Here is an 18272-nt window from a genome sequence, read left to right on the forward strand (position 1 = left end):
AAAGCATTCAATACTTCTCATCAAATATCTGTCAGTCATATATTGCTCTGATAAACTATTTCTTAGAGGTATCTAGAGAGACAGAGTTAGAGATGAGAGACTAAAGACAGAGAGAGCTTACACACCTGTGTCTGTAGGGATGTCTTCTGCACCCTGGGTTTGGCCATAGCAGTGGTACGTTGGCTCCACACACAGGGACTTGCCAGAGTCGCGGCTTGGGTTCAGAGACGGGCCGCCTCAGGTGCTTTTACATACACCCCCGCCTCCTCGCTTCCCAGACCATGGTGGAAGAGCCCTTACGGCGCAGAGCTGCAGACTCAGCCCGTGGCTGTATGGCAGACACAGACTTGGGCCTGTGCACTCATGATGACAAGAGCAAACATTCTTGGGTCCTCTGGGTGCCAGCAGAAGCAAGATCAAGAATAAACCTGAAGCCACCCACTGTTTTTCATCCTTGGCATGTTCATCCTTCATAATAGAGTGGATTCAGTCCTACCTCACTGACCATTGTAAAGGCAAATACAGAAGAGACTGCAAATCAATGACAACAGCGGCTAGACTTATCACAAAAACTTGAGTTTGGCCTTCAGTTCTTTTTTCCTGGACCCAAATCTTTTCTCCTTCTGTCTGGGCCATGGGTTTTTTTTATGCTATGATTCTCTATATGCTATTCTTAAAGTTTCTGTATGTGGGGTGAATTTATTTGGCTTCTATTTTTAATACTCATTTTTGTTTTTTCATATGTTCCTGTACACACATAGGCCTCACATGATCTATTTTGCTCTTGGTCAGACCAGTACGAAAGAAATATTTTTTCTGGATAGACTATTCTATGTTAATATTACTGTGAAATATGTAAGGTAAGGTGTGATAACCTGGTAAACTCCAGTTCCTTTCTGTGTTTCAAGTGCATGTGGCATAAACCTTGTAAAGTTTGGATGCCCAGAGGATGGATAAAGGCAACAGAGATGTTTACATGGAATTTCATTCTCAGGTAACAGACACCCTTTTAAAAATACAATGTGCAGTATAAACTATATTATTAAACTGAAGTATTGAGAGCAGTCCTGACCACCAACAGGGCAGTAACGAGGGATACCTATGGTAATGCTGTGCTCTCCACCCTTGGTGCACCTAGGATTTGAAGCCGCAAAAGGCAGCTCAGTGTTCCCTCTGTGTTTTGGAGAGGGAAAAAACTGCTCTTCCCCTCTATGCAAAAAAAAAAAAAAAAAAGTATTCAAAATCTGCCTCCTCACAAATACAGGCTGCACCAACACATATTTCCTATCTATTTCTTCTACAAGGCATTATTTGCATTGGAAAGAGCCCTGTGCAGAAGGTGTGATGGGCAGGTTTAATCAGTCAGTCCACAGATCTGACCTCCATTCTCCACTTCAGCCTTCACTGCAAAGAAATATACAGAGGCCACCTTAAAAAATAATTAAAGGCAGACCACACAAGGGATCTACACAGCACTGCCATCTATTAATGGAAATGATGGATGCTCTGTATTAACCTTGCCATAGTTGCAGCCCTACATAGAGGGAAAGAAGCAGCTGTGTGAGTGATTCAGTGAGGTTACATCTTGCAAATTGTATTAATAATTCACTTGCCTACGTGAACAAATCCCTCCTTCCCAGGCTGAAGGGCTGGACTAATTTAATATTGCAAGGTTCAGATAGCCATATGCTCCTCCAGACAAAGCTGAAGCAGAAAAATCTGGAGCTTAACATCCACTCTTCCCTGGCCTTTGTGCAAAATCCTGGTGCTGCCCAGCCTTTCTCACAGGGTGGTAGAAACTGAAGCTGTCTGTAGGCCTTAAGGATTTGCAGTGGTACCCCTAGATCTGGGAATCATCAAATCTCAGTAGAAATCAGTATCTCATCCTTGACAACACCAGGCCCAGTAGCTGGCACTCACACATGAAGTTTTTGCTTGCATTGTTGGCCACAGAGTAGAGTGTGCGAAGAAGAAAGTAGATGAATAAATCATTTACTATAGACAGGTCAAATAGTTTCACCTTTCACCACCTATAAATAAACAGGTCACAAAATTCTCAGATTTGTTTGTTACTTACAGAATCACAGAATGGTTCGGGTTGGAAGGGACTTTTAAGATCATCCAGTTCCACCCCCCTGCCCTGGGCAGGGACACCTCCCACCACACCAGGTTGCTCCAAGCCCCGTCCAACCTGGCCTTGAACACCTCCAGGGATGGGGCAGCCACAGCTTCTCTGGGCAACCTGGGCCAGGGGCTCACCACCCTCACAGCAAAGAATTTCTTCCTGATAGCTCATCTAAATCTACCCTCTTTCAGTTTGAGGCCGTTACCCCGTGTCCTGTCACTACACTCCCTGACCCAGAGTCCCTCCCCATCCTTCCTGTAGGCCCCCTTTAGGGACTGGAAGGGGCTCTAAGGTCTCCTCAGAGCCTTCTCTTCTCCAGGCCAAACAACCCCAGCTCTCTCAGCCTGTCCTCACAGCAGAGGGGCTCCAGCCCTTGGATCATCTTCGTGGCCCTCCGCTGGACCCGTTCTCACAAGTATTTAAGCATTTCCTCACCCGCCCTGGCACTCCCCATAGCAGGTACAACTGCCAGTGCTGTGACATGGCAAACCCAGCGCAGCCGGTGGCACGCCAGCCACACCGGGATCCAGCACACGCACCGAAGGATACCCGGCTAAAAAGCTCCCCAGCGCTGAGCAATGCTCATACCGACGCAGGCATGCAGTTAAAGACAAGGACCTGGGGGAAAAATGAAAGGCTGCAAATATTCTTACCAGAGTGGCTTCGCTGGAGTTTGGTCGTCGCAGGAAAATTGCTTTCCTCCAGGTTCACCTCTGCTGATGGTCAGTTAAAACTAAGTTTTCCAGAGCCAAGATCCTGCGCTGCCATTTATTACCCAGGGCTTTGTTCAAGGCAAGTTGGAAACCCGTAGGACTTCAAGAAGGGAGTAGACAGTGGTATTTCTCACTGCTGCCGTTATCTTCATTGATCTACCTCTGTGGCAGCACTCCCATTTCTCACACATGCATTTCAGGGCCTACTTTATTTAACCTTGTGGCCACAAGGCCACTATCCAGCTCGGTGCCTCTGACAAACTGCTCTAGGGTCCTACGTGGCTTTATCAAGTTGAACATGAGCAAAACCACAACCCTGGGCAGAGCCCCGCCAGGCCCACGGCTACGGGCGTTTTCTGAGAGCAACGACATTACAGGTGCAGGTCTTCTGCAAACCAGCAGAGATCCCACGTGCTGCAAGCCTACCAAAGGTACCTCCAGACTGATTGACAAGACATTGCAAAATATCATCTGTCTTCTTACAAAATTACTTTGTGTTTGCTTACAACTCCTGTCTCTTAACTGGAAGCATTAATTTATTCCGGTCACGGAGCTGAGATGGGAGAGAGGGGAAGGGAGAGCAGAGGGGTGGGAAGATGTGAAAGATGTGAAAGAACAGTCTTTGAGAGATGCCCAAATCTGGAGGGGAGAGGTAGTGATGGATTTCAAGACTGAGATGCTTTTTTAAGCATTTGTATTCCTTCATTGAATGTCACCGCCCTTTTTTTCTGGCAACCTATAAAGTGTTAAATTCCCTTATCTTTTGTCTACCTCCACAGCCTAATTTGGAGTTACCTGCTAACAATAATTTCATACGCTACAGATATTTTATACTTTTTTTACTTCTGGAGTACTCATTTGACAACATGTGAAGTGGGAGCCGAGCACAGCCAAGGCTGAGAAATCCTCTTGTCCACATTAAATGTGGGTGGCAGAAGCAGGGAATCTGGAAAGATTCAGAAGAAGCTGGTAATTACCCGAGAGCAGGGATATTTCAGCAGATGAGCCTCAGACGAACCCACGCAAATACATTTTCTTGCCGTACACACTGTGGCTCCCGTGCTCCCTGCTGGGTTTACCCTGCACGTACAGAGACACTCAGAGCACAGGGTGACTTAAACTACAAATCTGGAGGTTTAACCGAAGACGAACAACATTGTGGTTTTAACTGGGAAGGGTTTAGCATGTCTGGAAACTGTAAATGTTATGGCTTTCCAGCGGCACTGTAACCATCACTTTGAATACATAGCTGTGATACCAGCTGTGAGTGCCTGTGCTGGATATAATTGCTTTTTTCCCTCCTGGTGTTCTTCATCAACCACCCAACCAACATATGAAGCAGAGGAATTCACCATATGACGGAGGAAATCAAGCGCAGGATTTGCTCCAGTTTCTCTCGGTGATGATCCGCTACCAAAGAGAAATGACAACAACAACGGATTACAGGACGCAGAGGTAAGAAAGGATTGTTTGCCTAAAATCCTGGCTGAACCCAAAGACACAGGGGAATAACCACGTGTGCCATTTTCCCTGAGGAGCCCTAAGTCTGCTACATTTTGAGAAGTGCTACCACCAGTTTGGAAACACAGGGACCAACGTTTGGATCCAAGGCCAATGGAGTGATGACAGCTGGATTTAGAGCTGCTTGCTGCATCTGCCCAGTGAAGCCTAGAATCATGGAATGGTTTGGGTTGGAAGGGACCTTAAAGATCACCTAGTTCCAACACCCCTGCCATGGCCCCTGCCATGGCCCCTGGCTGCAGCCCCTTTGGCTGCCTTGTACCTTCCTTCTGGCTCCCCAGGTCTGCCTCCTTCCGCTTCCACCCTCCACACTTCTATATATTCCTGTCTGAAGGAACACCTTTGTTCTGTTCCCCCTACCCATACTTTGCCAATATTCAGCACCAACTCTGTTTATAAAACTCTGAAGTTAACAGACCAAACTTCAGACTGGCAACACAACACAAATAAGAATCAAGTCCAGCAATATCCACAGCAGATGACTTTCCCCAGCAGTTCCCAAACTACCCAGCATCAGAGATTTTTCCTTCCCGTTCATTCCTGCCCTCTGTGGGTTTGAGCGACGTAGGGAGTGAAGACAGAAGCCTGAATGTTTCTGTTTATATAGTAAGGCAAATGTCAAAGCAGCGGAGGAGATTTTCCCAGCCGACGGACCCTGCGGACAGCAATACGGAAAGAGACTGCCAAGTGATGTGTTTGTTTCTAGCTCCAGCTTTCCCAGCACTCGTTGGACCTGACTGAGGAGTCCTTGCCCACAATTCCTGAATGAATTGGGGACAAACACAGCAGTTTCGAAAATCTTTACCTATTTTTGCCCAATTTTTGTTTACAGACCAAATTTGCATTGAAATATGAGTGCTGTGGACTTCAGAATTTACTTTTTCCAGCTGATTATTTGAAGGAAACTGTACTTTCTTCCACCTCACTTTAAAAGAAAGGTGTTTTTTTTTTCTCAAAGGGGAGAAATTGCATTGCAATCTATTGAAGATTTGCTATTCAGCAAAGAGTTCAATCGAGAGTGCCAGCTTCCCCGTTGGTTTGCAATATAGACTGTGAGAGACACTGTCATTCTGGTACCATTTACTTTGCACAGTTTCATTGCACAGAGCTCTTGACCCTATTGAATTTGACTCAGGAGTTACCATATGAAAGAAAGTACAAGACAGTGACTTAAAAGGGAACTTGAAAACTGCCAGCATACTTGTTTAGATGAAAATATTAATGATTAATTTAATATTTTTTTTTCAGAAAGCCTGATGGTTACTTATACGTACATTTAAAAGAGAGAGAGGCAAAAAAACAGCAGAACTTATTACCTCGTTGACACTAGTAGGAAAATAACAACAAGTAGAAATGCCTGAAGCTCCTCCGCAAAAAAGCTTTCAGAAACAAGCGTTAACATTGCAAACCCTGCAGTGATGACAGAAGAAGAGTCTCACAGATTTGTAATTTCAGTAGTGGTGTAAGCTCTGTTTATGAAGACTTCAACAAATACATGCCAGAGCTCTAATTTGGACCTTTCATTTTCACTTGGAAATAACAAAAAAAACCAAAAGATGTTTTTTTCTCTCTCTGGCTGCTCCCAGGTATCTTTCAAGCCAGTCAGTTATTTTTAATAAGCAAACAGTACTTTTTGTTACAAGAATTCCCAAACAAAGCCACATTCAGAATGGTAAACAAATATGAGCATCATCTTCTGGAATAATTAGCAGGAAACTTTAGCTGTACTTTCTAGCACTTTTAACAGCAAAAGTAACCTTTGCAGCACGGGGTTGAATTTCTGGAGGCAGAAAGAGTGATTCTGTTTGCTAACTTTATTTTAGAGTTACTCCTCTGATGGAAACAAACAACAGAGCCAGAAATGATGGGACTCCCTCCCCCTGAGTTTGCAATGAATGCTAATCCTCATCCTCCCTCACTACTTTAACCCTCCTCAAGCACTGACGAAGGTAAAGCTCTTTCCTCCATACCTGCCTACATTTTTCTGTGCCCTCTGGGACACAGTCATGGCTTTCCAAAACACGGAAGAACACAACAGCAGATGTAAGGAGAGCAAAACATGGGCCTGCCACAAAAGAGGAGGAAGAATTACCACAAAAGAAAAAGGCAAATAGTGATGTTCACCATGGGGAACGGCCTTGGGGGAGTCATGACATACTGCCTGGGTAGGTAACCCTTGGGGAGGACCTATTTTGGACCTGATGGTTATAGAAAGCCACTGATGAGAAAAAGAATAATTCAGTTTTATATCATGCTTTTCATATGCAAGCTATGGCAAAGTACCTTGAGAAATGAGATGCATAGGAATTTATGACTGCCGGCAAGCAAGGGAGGTTTTATATGCACAGCAGTACTTTGCAGCCTGCCTTTGACAGGAGAAATACCTCTGCCGAGCAGGAGGACACTGGATCTAAAGACAGGACAAGGCCGTTTGTTCTACTGCCTCTTCCAAGGATGCTCCTCACAACCTGTCTTCTCTTCCCTTAGGACTAATGCAACATCAGCAGTAACAAGTACATGCGCCAGTCCCACCTTGGGACCAACACAGCCATCTGCTGTTTAAAGGGATGGAAGAAGCAAGGTGTCTCACCTAGGTCCTGTCTAAAGCGTTGAGGCCCAAGTGTCCCCCTGGGCAAACATGTTTAACACATGACAGCATCCAGCATCACCTACCAGAGCAGCTGAGTTGCTTTTATGTCTGGACGGCCATACTTGAAGTGACTTCCATCATTACATGACCGTAATCATTTTCATCAATGATCACCCGGTCTTTCACAGGTGGGATGGCTGCAGGCAGAATCACTTGTCTGCATTTGTAGGGAGAAGTTACACATTCCCACTGCGTATGTTTTTCTAGCGAGCGTTGGCTTCTCCAGCAGCAGACCTGCATGACCTCGAGCTAACCTGCAATCCCAAATAACTGTGCTGGAAGCAAATCTGTCCACAAGCTCAGGCTGAGCTGCGTGAAGCAAAGCTACATATGAATAAAACAAGCCAATTTGTTATCTTGTATTAAACCCTTGGCGATTGCAGCGGAGCTTGACTTGATATGGGGTTTCATCAAACCCAAAGTTCAGGGCAAATATGGCAGAAATATGTGTGAGAAAGCCTGCAAGTCAGAATGATTGGCTTTGTCTCGGATGAGGAGAAATACACAGGCTGCACTCTGCAGAGGAATGGATGTAAATTATTATAAGAAAAACCTAGCAGCTTGTTTACAGTGTGTGTTACCTAAATTATGTCAATATTTCTCTTTTTTTTTTTTTTCTAAGCCCTCCTTCAAATGCAAACAAAGCCCTTTCCCACCCCTCAGCTTCCAAAAAAATCAAGCAACCACATATCCTCTTAAAGTGCCAGTCAATCACGTTTCAAAGCGTAAGTACAAAATAAAATATCTCTTTTTTGTTATTGAAATGAACACAAAATGAAAAACCCATAGCATCCGACCATCATTAGTGAATATTTCATCAGAAACCGCAGGCTGGCCTTCACTTATCACTAATGACAACCTCTCTGCTGCAAAGTCAAACTCCGCAGGCTAGTGCAGGGGAGCTCTCGCAGCGCAACGTGCACAGGGGTTAATTAATGCTCTCTGTGATCTGTGATTGAATTTGTCCTAGAGGATCACTGTACCTGGCGTGTCCATGGCTGTATTTTATGTACCCTCCTGAAAGGGAACAAAACTACAACAGATAACCTCTTCTGCTTCAGCAAGGTAAAGCAGGTAATGAGGGGAGTTGGTTTTTGCTAGACAATCGGCAGGTACAGCAATAACTCTTCTCAGCAGCCAGAAAGTTCTGGAGGTATATTGTCTTCTTGAGCGATCTGAAGTAAATCCCAGGGGGTAATTACAGAACAGCGAAGTAAGATATAAATCCTGTTTAATTGACAACAACGAGAAAAAAGAAACACAACAGAGCTCCATCCCTCTGCCTGCACTCCCCGTATTGCTCTTAATGTCTTTGGGATATCTGGAGACCAGGGACGGTCAGACCCAGAAATCTCAACGTGGATGGGGAATCTGCCTGAATATAAAGCTCTTAAGGGAGAGCATCCATCTCAATCCTTGGTAATGGGTTTACAGAAGCAGAAAACTGATATCAGCCTAGATTATCACACTCCAGCCAGGACTTCTGATCCTGCAGGAGCGGATTCACGTAAAGGACTCAAAAGCACAGCTTTCAGCTTCCGCAGCGCAGGCACCAAGCAGGACGTGGAGCAGAAGGGAGAGCTGGAGGTCTCCTTCCCACCTGCGCTACCCTGCTGCACTTCCCACTCCACAGCACCTGGGTCCACCACCACCAAGTTTTCCAGCTCTGTCCTCTGGGCAGCAAAGGGCCTGAAAATAAATGGCTAGAAATCTGTGTCATTTTGCTGCCCAGTAATCAGCATTTTGAGGCAAACTCTTAGGTAAAAAAAAGCTGTGTGCAGTCTCCCTTCATCCAATCAGTTTGTAAGTAACTCAGCGCTGGAAGGGGCAGCACATCCTGGGAGCAGGACAGCCAGCTCTGTTCTTGCTGCTGTCAACAACTTCTTACACACTCACCTTTAGGGGGAAAGAAAAAAGAATGAAAGGGCCTGGAAATGCCATTACACCCTGAGCTGGCTGAGAGGTCTGAAGGTGGGCTCAGTGTCCTAGAGCAGACAGAACATCTGTTCCCCGGCACTGAGACTTAAAAGGCAGTGCTGGGTGCTCCCTCGCTGCGCCTGGTCAGGAGACAAGGAGTAGAAGGAAGCCCCGAGCCGAGGACACAAGGCCAGAGCGCGTCTGCACGAGCCTTGCTGCTGCACCGCCTGCCTGCTGTTAAAGCAGTGCATCCCCGCCTGGCTCGAGAGGCCCAGGATGAATGATAGCAGGGACCAAGTCTATGACCCCCAGCGCCAGTAAAATATGTCTCCATCCCGAGCTACAGAAGTTGCTCTCAATAACTGCGTTGTAGCCTTGGAGCTGAAGGAAATGGGATTGCATTTATTAAGCCAGTGTAATCCACTAAGACTGATTTGACACTAACCTGGCACAGAGAAAGCAGCAAGATTGCACCAAGCCTCCTGTAAAGGCATCCAGGATTTGGTTTGTCTTCTTTCAACCTGAGGGAGCAGAGTCAGCCCAGCTTGGAGGCAGAGACACCCAGCAAGAGCCTGGGACACAGCTGCTATGGCTGTTTGGTGGTGGCTTTAGTGGTGGTGGTGGTCGTGATGGTTCTGTGAGGCTTCTTCATACCTCCGCTGCTGAGGCGTCTTTAAGCAAATCAACACCAGAGTGTAAAGAGCAGGGTTCACCCAATCTGTCACATATCTGTCACAATCTAAATCCGATCCTTTTCCTTACTGCCATTTGTCTTGGGGACAGCTCTGCAAGCTGCTAGCTATGATAACTTACTGTCCAGAAAGGGCAGGGTGAGGAGGGGACCTCGCTGCCCTCCCACCCGCAGGAGCAGGCACTCCCCACTCCGTGTTTGCCTTCTGCCTTCTCCCAGTTGACCTAAGAAGGTGGGTCAGACACAAAAGACAGCAACGCATATTTCCATTACTCCCATGCAGGCGCCTTTTACAGACAAACAAAGCAAAAAATGTCCTTAAAATACATTACCATGGAAGCTGAGAGAGGACATAAAAAGCTGCTGATACCAGCACTGACCTTTAACCACTGGGACCCTGTAGAGCCCCCTGCTCAACCTGCAGCGCACCGGTCCATGGGAAACCATCCAGCTTTAAATGACAGTCTTGTACCGGACTCACACAAATGTGTTTTGTACCAACTTGGCCCCAAGGACAGTTTATTAGAGAAGAAAGTTCATAACGGCAGCTATCCTTCCCTGAATGTTACCGAGCTTTTCAGCCAGGGCTCCAGCAGTGTTAGAGCCACGCAGCACACCTCATAGCCCTCGGTTACCGATGGGCACACTGAGGCAGAGAGGAAGAAAGATATTTGATTATGTCCACACAAGTCATTTGAGATGAGAACATGGGTTCCTGCATAGCCCTATCAAGCGCATGAGCCCTGGGAGTGCTCCTCTTCATCAGGCCACTTTTCATCCATTTATGTGGACCAGTACTGAAGGCATGGACCACAGAACTGATCAGTGGAGGGAACTGGTGAACACAGGTCTGAAAATTACCATCTGAGTCTTCAAGTCCATCCCTAGCAGTCACAGGCATGCACGCAATCAATCATTTAAGTTCAGGAAGATTCACCAAGCATCCACCCTGCTGCTACAACCCCAATCTCACTGCTGTACCTTTGCAGGAAAGGCCAAAAGCCTCAGGAAGGTTCGGGGACCACAGAAAGGCACAGCAAGGGACCAAGAGCACCACCAGCGCTGGAGCTCCCGTGGGCAGCCCGTCTGTTGGAGAGAGTCTTCCTCTGTCACGCAATGAAAAACCATAAAACACTTAGATACCTGCTGTGCTCGCCACCCTGACACCTGATCAGATGAGAATAGAATATTATCTTCTCTAACGCTGCTTGCACAACATCCTAGTGACTGGATAATTACTGTCCACGCTGCGCAACAGGGAAAAGATATTTCAGCTTCTTCCCATTGTGACTTCAGGAGCCAAAGGGCTCCTCATTGCCGTTCCAGTCCTGTGCACTATTTTCCTGAGTCAACCCTGCTGCAAAATCCAACCCTTTTTCGCTGCAGCACAGCTCCACGTCACTGTGGAGCAGAACATCACCCCACACAACGGTGCCACACAGCTTGCAATCGTCTTTGCCTCTGCCTCTCTGTCCCAGCTGGCAGAGACAGGCCCTTTCCCTCAAAGAGCTGTAACCCAAGTATCAGTAAATCAGACTGTCGCCACCGATACCCCTCAGCCATGTGAGCAGACTTCTTCCCCCAGGGACATGCACAGAGGTGTTGGTAACAGCTGCCGCTCGGTTTTGTTGCGTTACTGCGGAAGATTGACTCCTGGTGCTTAGGAAGAGCCGAGACCAAATGGCAGGAGGAGGAGAACATCTGGAGCAGGGATTAGAGCGTGCCTCTCTTCTTTCCCTCCGATATCCTTCTTCCACACGCACTCTTTTTTTGTTTGTTGGATTGCTGGATTTGAAAGGAAAATTTTGGGTTCTTGTCACTGGCGTCAGTGGGAGGACTCACGAGCTTCGGTGCTTCATGGAACAGCGGTGAGAGCCCCAGCGGAGGCCCCAGGGCAAAGAGGGCTGCTTCTCCCCCTCTGTTTCTCCTTCATATGGCGAGGCAGGGAGACAAGAATGCTCTTGCGTCTCAGCAGCGATACCAGGTCTCTCCTGCCTTTCCTATGAAGAGCCCAGTTCACTTCGTGTCAAGTGGATTCATTCTGGATTTGGCGGGGGTTGGGGTGCAGGGTGTTGATTCTTTTTCTTCACATTTCAGACCTGGCATCAGCCACAAGATTAAAAAGAGGATCAAGTTGCCAGCAGAGCACGCAGCACCCCAGGGACAGACCTTTCTGCCTGGGAACACTGGAGGGAAATCCTACCCATTGCCCTCAGCTTAGGATCCGAGCTGGGACAGGACGGGCCTCGGGATTTTCATTCCAAACCATCGTCACCTTAAAACTATTCCTTCTCACCCTCATTTTTCTTTATATATCGCTGTATCTAGACTGCACCAATGTAATTCGTTCTTCTTTTGTGACCAATTGCAAGTTTAAACTTCTGCTGATTCCCGTAGCATCCTCTTTCCCTCCCGCTTTGCTCTCTCCCCCTCTTCCCTTTCATCTCAGCTTTATTCCCTTTTTCTCTGTCTTGTGCATTGTATGTGCCTTCCTTGGTGAGTGTCTAGTTCTGAAAACAAACTCATGATGCCGTGTACTCTGGGAAGTTATATTAGCCTGTATTCTTTTGGTAATGTCAATGCTTTTAAGGAGGCAGCTTCGTTTTCATTAAAGCAATTTGCATTGCATTACCCACACTTGCATCCAAATGCACTTATCTTGATCCTAAAACATAGGTGTATTTGGGAGCAGATTAACAGTATGTTTGTAAGTAGTTTAAAATACAGCAATCATAAAAATTCCAGCAGCTTAGGGAAATAGTCTTGCTGGCTTTCGCCGCCTGGGCTCTGCACTAGTCTGTACACCAGGGGTCCCAAACTGCCTGGGATAATGGAACAAGCCTTTTAAAAGTGCCATCGCAGTGGTGGATCGTATGGTTTCCAGCGAATTAAGCAGAGTCACTTAAATTTGATTATTCCTCTCTCAGTTAGCGCACCTAAAAGGGTTGGGGAAAAGTTACCCAGCATCCAAATCCTTCCATTAAACCTTTTGTGCATCCAGCCTTCAAACATGGTTGACAAAATTAAAGCTTTTGTTACTGCCTCCATATATCCTTCCTCCATCGCTAGGACATGGAGCTTACAGTGTCCATTACCTGTTTTAGGTATTTGTATTCACGTGTAACAACCACAGGCTTTGAAAAGAACAAGAGCAGCAGCAACAAAGGATAGCGAGGCCCATTTTGTAGGTATTATCATTCCTCAGATTTTGTACAAGCAAAAAGAAATACACATAAATTTAAATCTATCCTCAGCAGCCCAGTCAAATTGTAATTCCTTTTGAGCATCCTCTGAAAATGCGTCCTACTATCTAAGTCCTGGACACACAAATCTAAACAAATAGCAGGTTTGGGGCACCCCCAAAAAAGACATCAGCACAACCGATGTTATTCCTTGCATCGGGCCCTACAAGTTTAACACGGGACCTTCTAACCACAAACCGGTAGGCTTGCATGAGGCTTTTCTTAGCTTAATGGGAGCCCAGCTTGGCCTGGGGTCTCAGACAGCACGACTAATGTCTCCTGTTGAAGATCATCCCTGAGACCGCCTACAATCAATTAAATTGTTTTGCTGACGAGCAGAAAAGTGACAGCTCTTCTCTCTGCCGCTCAGTGCCTTTCCTGCCAGATGCAGAGAGGATAAAAAATAGTCTGAGAAGAGAGTCCGGTGAGTGTGTGCTATATCAGGTGACTGTACCATGGATGCCCAGAGGTCCGTCCCCGCATCCCCGCGCCGTGCCGTGCATTAGAGACACGCCGGCGTGAGCGATGGCCGGGGTGGACACAGACAGCACTGGAAAAGTGCTATGGGACGGGCAGCGGAACAGAGAAAAAGCAGAAAGTTGGAGCATAACCAATTTGAAAATGAGATGGATGGTGCTCTCTGCTTGTGCGAGATGCAAGGAAAAAATATCAAAGATTAATTTGCGAAGGCCCAGCAGGAACTGTGCATGCTAGGGATTGTGGAGGAAATAAAGTATATAAAAATACAGTTTTACTGTGATATGAGAAAGCCAATAAATCAAAGCACATTAGCAAATATCAGATGTATGAATAAATTGGCAGAGCCACTGTGTTATACCAATTTCATGTAATTGAATGCAGATTGAGCAAAGTTCATTTCTGCAAGGGATCTGCTGGTCGCAAAGTTTAAGTCACATAAGTTTTCCTAAGAAAAAAAACAACCCAGCTTTCATCCCTTATCCAGCTGACTGCCTAAAAATGTGATTGTTTATATGAAACTATATAAACCTAGATAATAAATCCTACTCCACAGTCAGGTTTCTTTTGCTTTCAGGTTCAAGAAATAAAAACACTCCCCCCAGATCTCAGTCTGGTCTTTTCCCCATTGCCCTGGTGTGCCTTCAGGAGAGCACAGGCTTGGCTACGGCAGCAGCGTAAGAAGGTCTGGCATCATCGGAGACATGCAAGACCATCCTTCAGCGTTATTTGTGAGGATGGATATGGGATACAGGATATGTATGGGGATACAGGAATAAGCGAGCATAAGGAATAAGCTGACGGCAGGCAGAAAGAGGCAATGGCTGAAGGTTTCTTCCAGCCCAACATAACGACCAAGGTCCAGGGCCACAATCAGGCGGTGCAGCCACGGTGCACACATCTTTTTCCCCCAAGCAAACGGGCACAGAGAGATGTTTACACCTCCTTCAGACAGTGAAGAAATATGATGCTCCTAACCATGGCTGGATTAGACAAAACTATGTTTCGTACGATTTTCTGTTAAATATCCAACTATTTAAAGCACAGGTGTGTAGCATCCAAGTGGAGAAGCAGTGTTTTAGAGAATCCTTTTTCTGCACACAGAAATACTACAGAGACAACACAAACTAAAGCCCTCGGAAGTCTCTGCCCTGCCCTTTCATATTATCGTTTACATAAGGTTGAATTTTTTTCCAAAACTGCTGACTCTCTTCTTCTGGGAGTTCTTTTAATTATGCTTATGATATTATTTCAGGAGGAGCATTATCATTCCTATACTACAAAATTACTTGATCAAAAAAGTTTGTTTTAATTCTCCATAGGCTCCAGCAATAAAGAGGAGATGTTCCATCCGTGCCCTCTTCAACCTGGATGCAAGACAGCGGGAGTGAAAAACATATGAACTGCCAGCTGTTATCTTGATAATGATTTTAAGAACAACGATGAATGGGAACTTGTGGAAAAGGGAGTGTTCTGTCCTCTGGGGATGGAGAAAGATTTAGGTTTGCTACTTCTTGGATTTGTTTTGTAAACTCCAAGGTATCAGAAATTGGTAGTGACTTCTGAAAATCTTAGCTCTGACTTTCAGCCAAAGCACATCCAAGTGGAGCACTCCGCAGGCAGCATGAGAAGCATTGTGAAGTCTCGCTAGTTTATTAGGAATCACGCAGTGCCCTACAGCCTTGTCCAAAAATGCTAGAGAAGGGAGGCTCAGTGGTTAGGGAACTGCATCAGGACCTGAGACTAACTTCCAACTCTCTCAGAATCCTCACATAATTTAAGACAAGTCACTCATCCTCACGGCGCCTCAGTTTCCCTTTGCAGACCTGTCCCAAAGGTAGCTAAGCTCACGAGCTGTTCAAACAAAATATTGATAAAGACCACCTAAGAAGTTAATTAGAAGCATCCCTACAACTTTGTATGCTGGTGTTATTGCAGAATACCAATGTATCTCTTAAATAGAAAAATTTAAAAACCGACCAACCAAACAAAACCACTTTCCTCCTTCTTAGAGCATCACTCGTGGGCATTTCTGAATCTTCTTCTACAACATGACCTGGCACTAGAGACAGACCGAGCTGGCACTGTTCAGATCTGGAGACAATCTTCCATAACACCACAAGTGCTAAAGAAAACCCAGGGTTTCAATCCAGTGTTACAGGGATAATAGGGAAATATTTTTTCCCCTATAGACAGAATGCAGATTGCTATTGTCAGCAAAAAGCAACTGTGAACATACCATTCCATACCATTCCAGGATGTTAGATTTATTTTCTGAGGGCTTGGCTGAAAGCCTGGGAAAGCCATCAAGAGCGCAGATTCATCTCACATAGTGTTAGCTGCTTAAACAGTTTGCTTAGTTCACCTAGGCTCCTTCAGCAAGTAATGGAGAGGGAGAGACACACCTGCCTGGGCTCCCTGGGCACGTCCGTGCTCTCTCAGCATCAGAGAAGTGGCTTGAAGCAGACGCCAAATCAGGGGCTTACCTGGGTTTTGGAGACCTCTCCCACGCAGGCTCTGGACCTCAGGACTTCTTTGCCATTCTAGGTCATTCCTGTGACAAAGATGAGAAAATCAGAGTTCAGAGCAAGATTATAACAAATTTACCTTTCCCAGCTCTGTGAAATACATGGGAAGCTGAGTTGCCTGGAGCGAGCCTGTTCGATTTGACACCCGCAGGTATCAAGCAGGTATGTTCAGGAAAAACAGCAGTTCAATATGTTTATGTCTAACCATTTCTTTTAACGCTGACGTTCAGCACAGAAGGAGATGAGATTCTTTATTGTGCCTTGCAACAAATTCTGGCAGAATTCATATGAAATGCTTCTTGAGAGCAAGTTCAGTTTGTATTTAATACTACCCTCTAAGGTGAATTTGTTGTCAAGGATGCTATTGCAGCCCATTTAATTCTCAGGCCATTTATAAGAACTTACCTCTGAATACTGTGGGTACATCTGACGCAAAATAGTGCCACACCAGAGGATCAAGAATTATTCAGCTGAGCCGAGCACCCCTTGAGGTGGGAGTGTTGATCTGCTTGAGGGTAGGAAGGCTCTACAGAGGGAGCTGGACAGGCTGGATCCATGGGCCAAGGCCAACTGTATTGAGGTTTAATAAGGCCAAGTGCCGGGTCCTGCATTTCGGTCACAACAACCCCAAGCAACGCTACAGGCTTGGGGAAGAGTGGCTGGAAAGCTGCCCGGCAGAAAAGGACCTGGGGGTGCTGGTGGACGGCCAGTTTAACATGAGCCAGCAGTGTGCCCAGGTGGCCAAGAAGGCCAACAGCATTCTGGCTTGTACCAGGAATAGCGTGGCCAGCAGGAGCAGGGAAGGGATCGTGCCTCTGTACTGGGCTCTGGTGAGGCCTCACCTCGAGTGCTGTGTTCAGTCTGGGCCCCTCTGTACAAGAGGGACATTGAGGTGCTGGAGCGTGTCCAGAGGAGAGCTACCAGGCTGGTGAGGGCTCTGGAGACCAGGGCATATGAGGAGAGGCTGAGGGAGCTGGGCATGTTTAGCTTGGAGAAGAGGAGGCTGAGGGGAGACCTCATTGCCCTCTACAACTACCTGAAAGGAGGGTGCAGAGAGGTGGGTGTTGGCCTCTTCTCCCAGGTGAATAATGACAGGACCAGAGGAAATGGTCTGAAGTTGCGGCAGGGGAGGTTTAGATTAGATATTAGGGAGAATTACTTTACTAAAAGAGTGGTCAGGCACTGGAACAGCCTGTCCAGGGAGGTGGTTGAGTCACCATCCCATCCCTAGAGGTATTTAAGAAACGTCTAGATTTGGCACTTCGGGGCATGCTCTAGTGGCAGAGAGTGTAGGTTGTTTGTTTGTGGGATTTTGGGGGTTTTTTTGGTGTGTGTATGGTTGGACTCGATGATCTCAAAGGTCCTTTCCAACCATGAAGATTCTATGATTCTATGATTCATTTGTGAAGAATCATCACATTTCAAGTGTGGAGCGCTCATTAAAGCCTCTTCTGTTCATATTTACCACTTGCCCTGTGCCATTTAACTAGCTGGCAGTGAGAAATGACCCTTGATACCCTGAGTGGAGTCTTCTCCTTGGAGATCAATAAACAGCAAGCAGGAAGACACAGACTTAGACCGAGACCCTACTAGGTCCAAGGCAAATCCTCTCCCAGGAGTGCAGTCATTGCCCCAGCCAGGAGCTCCCGTCCAGCCATTACAAGGCCACTTTTATTACAAGAGCTGGTAGCACTGAGTGATAAGGAGCACCATCACACATCGGTAGGGCTTGTAAGTGCTCCCTTGGGAAGGCAATGGTTCACTTGCACAACAGTCCTGGTTTATTACTGCTTCCTCATCCTTGTTTTATTTCTCTCTAAAGCACCACTTCAGCCTTTAGAACAAACAAGTATATTTTTAAAATAGCCAGTGCACTTTGCCCTCACCCACTCGCTCTCATTTGTTGGGCTGTAAACTTTGCAGATCGTTAGTAATTTTCTCAGAGAAGATGTAATTCCCGCTTCCAAATCTTTTCTCTTTCTTTGCTGGACGTATGGCTGCCTGGACAAAATTACTTCAAGACCTGGGGCCCTACAGCAAAAGCTGTGGTTGGGCAGAGAGGGCGAAGCCGTTCAGATGCGAAGGGCTACCTAGCACATGGGAAAAACCTAAGATGCCTCCCTCTATATTATCTTGGATGGAGCCAATGACCTTTTGATGGGATAGGATACGTATTTCATTCACTGCGGTTTAAGGGGATGCGTGTCATATGCTCGTGACTTCTCAACGTATGCCCTCCCCACGCCACCGCAGGTGGCGGTGGTTTTCTCAGTCTATTCCATATTTTGTGTCTGCAATGTGAATTTTAGTCTCCAGGACCTTCCGGTAACCTCAGTGAATCCTACCCACCTGGACCCCAGGGAGGCTGGCCTCAGGTTGTCTTCTTCTGCTGCATGGCAAGGCAAAGG

Source organism: Rissa tridactyla, chromosome 12 (assembly GCF_028500815.1).
Source record: "Rissa tridactyla isolate bRisTri1 chromosome 12, bRisTri1.patW.cur.20221130, whole genome shotgun sequence".
Lineage (NCBI taxonomy): Eukaryota > Metazoa > Chordata > Aves > Charadriiformes > Laridae > Rissa > Rissa tridactyla.